Source organism: Branchiostoma floridae, chromosome 15 (assembly GCF_000003815.2).
Source record: "Branchiostoma floridae strain S238N-H82 chromosome 15, Bfl_VNyyK, whole genome shotgun sequence".
Classification (NCBI taxonomy): Eukaryota; Metazoa; Chordata; class Leptocardii; order Amphioxiformes; family Branchiostomatidae; genus Branchiostoma; species Branchiostoma floridae.
Window position 1 is genome coordinate 20930750 of NC_049993.1, and position 2869 is coordinate 20933618.

Here is a 2869-nt window from a genome sequence, read left to right on the forward strand (position 1 = left end):
CGGTAGGGGCGGGGTGTAGTATGGGTCACACCAAGAAATAGTATTCACTGCTATCCCCCGACGAAATCTCTGTTTGGAAAATAGGTTTGCTTATTAATTACTGCTGGCAAATTCTGCTGCCTATTTAGCTTATGTGTATTACATTTTTTTGTAGCAATCAAAACAATCTAGTATATTTCTTGCTCAATTATAACGCATTTCCGCTGCCATAACAAATCGATTTAAATGAAAAAACCGCAAACGTGTATTACCACAGAGGCCCGCCTCTTTACTGTGTGTCAGTTACCATAGCAATTGATATATTTAGATTAATTACACTCACCTGTGTTACAGTTGCATAATGAACATAATTTACCCAAATGGTCTTTTTGTAACCAAAACCACAAGTGAAAGATGTATTCATTATACGTACTGTAAAGATTTGGTCGGGTGTAGGGGGGCTGGGGTGACAAGAGGCTTGAACCTTGTATTGAGGGGAGGGCTAGAAGAGTCTGGGAAATTGTGGGAAAATGAACTTATAATGAGTGAATTTATATTTATATTTCGTATTGATATTTCTCTTTATTTGGCATAATTGTGTTACGTGACATCTTGCGGCACAGCCTGGCGTGGCCAGACCAGCGGAGGGCCCCTGTTTTTAGAGACACTAAATTCCCAGACAGAGAACTAGTGATCTCCTAAGCCATAGGCTCGCACGTGCCAACCACTAGGGTTGGGTTAGATAGGGTTATGCCATGGAACGACATAACCGAAAGATATCATTCCGATGGTCCTGGAGTAGCTCTCTGCAATTTTTGCTCGTGGTCTCATAATGAAATATATCTTTAACCAAACCAAATATTAAACATCAGTATTCCGGCAACGAGAGTCTCTAAACTTCTTTGACGACTGTATTAATAGAACAGTAAGCAATGAAGTATAATATATTACTTATAAGATGCCTTTTCCGTTAAAACAAACCTATATGGATAAATTATGATAATGACGGCATACATTGTTCACTAGACACAGCTGTAATTATTTGAATAACAAGCCTTCTTTAGAACGAATTGAGTCAACACAGACAGAGCAAATTATCATAGCACTTTATTGAAGAGCAGTTGTCGCCAGCACATTACATTGTAGTAAACTGGAAATACAAACATTGGTGTTGGTATGCGTTTTACTTTGTGCACGGAAAGCTTGTACAGAATATGATGTGTTTAAGACTAACAATACAAACATGGTACGCCAAATGATAGTTATTAATTTGAAGCAACTGGATATGATTTTGGAGACGGACAGACGTTTCAGATAACTTCCGCTTTCTATCGGTCAGTTACACTGGCTGTACCGTAACACTTTGTCACATTATGTCAGAAAATACAAAATAGATGGCAATTAAAAACATACTTAATTAAGTTAATTATCCTACAATATCTCTGAATCTTCTATCCCTCTGCTCGAATAGATCCCAAGTCTGAAAACGTCAGACCAAAATCATATCCAGTTGCTATTTGGCGTATCTTTTTTACCTGGATGTCTAACCTTCATCGACGTATACAAACAAGGCTGTTATTCAACAATTCGAAACAAAGTAGATGAGTATTTTCTCGGTCAATTTTTTGAAAATAATTTGATTATTGTGGCTCAGATATTCTTTTATTCAAAATAATTCAGACTAATCACAAATATCACCTAAAAACCCTCATGGTGACTTGGAATGGACTCTAGTAACACAGATTCGAACCTGTTAACTATGCGTTATCGATAACTAACGAAGACTGACATACATGTGTATAACGAAATACTAGGGCAGGTAGACTTCCCCCGGCATATTTTCCTTTCACCTCGTATTCGTGGATAAAAATCGTAAATCGACTACCCCCCATCTCCCCACCTCACCCCCCCCCCCAAAAAAAAAATTTTCGCCAAGGCCCTAAAGATGCCGGTGAAGGAGGCTAATATGTTTCCGTTAATTACAATGAAACATTTTCTTGTGAATGTCAGTAATTATAATGGCCTCCTTCAATGTTGGTTACGTGAGCCGCATATAGCATGAACCTGATTGGTCATGTGAGCTGCACCACTCTCCTGATTGGTCACATGAATGGCATCTGTCTCCTGATTGGTCAAGTGAGTGGCACCAGTTCTTTGATTGGTTATATGAGCATCACCTGTCTATTGGTCACTTGAGTGGAACCTATCTTCACTGTGCGCTCATTGGTTGATCCTGAATCACATGATTCTCACAACCATATAAGTACAAGGGATGATCACCCTACTGCCTCTTGTTGGATTCATCCGCAACGCCGAGGTCGCCTGGCGATGGACGACCAGGTCTCCGCCGCTTGCGGTTTCACGACCACGTTTCTCGCCGCCGGGCGGGTTTTGTGCCCGAGGAGCACGCAGTGTTGCAGCCTAGACTCCGGATTACCAGTGGGAGGAAGACAACTTCGGAGGTTCGGCTGTGCAGCAAGTAACGGCGGGGCGAGGGATCCAGAAGCTCCGGCGGACCTTGGGCAGACCCTCTCCACGCATCGAAAGGACGGAAGAGTCCTAGTGTTCTACCTAGTGGGGTCAAATTTCAGGACGGTGGATATACGGCAGGTTTGGGTGGAAAATGCGGTAACATACGTGGTGGTATTTGTCGAATTCTGCCTTTCTGGGAACAATGGTTTGTGTGCCGTTTTGTTCACGTGTTGTTTTGCATATCTTTGGTGTCGAGCTTTCGCCTGGTTTGCACGTGCTTGATTTGCATTTGTTTGCTTTTAGTTGACTGGGTATTTTGTCGATAAGCACACAGGGAGGCAGCATAGACTCCAGTTTGACGGAGGAAGACAATTTCTGAGGTTCAGCTGTACAGCAAGTAACGGCGGGGCGATGGAAC

At 42.0% G+C, this 2869-nt stretch overlaps 1 long non-coding RNA gene across 1 annotated transcript; it reads left to right on the forward strand.

The window, feature by feature from the left end:
• Positions 1–2181: 2181 nt before the first annotated feature.
• On the forward strand, positions 2182–2869 carry LOC118432415. Its single transcript, XR_004833082.1, has 2 exons — positions 2182–2589; positions 2779–2869. It is a non-coding gene; the product is annotated as an uncharacterized LOC118432415 (long non-coding RNA).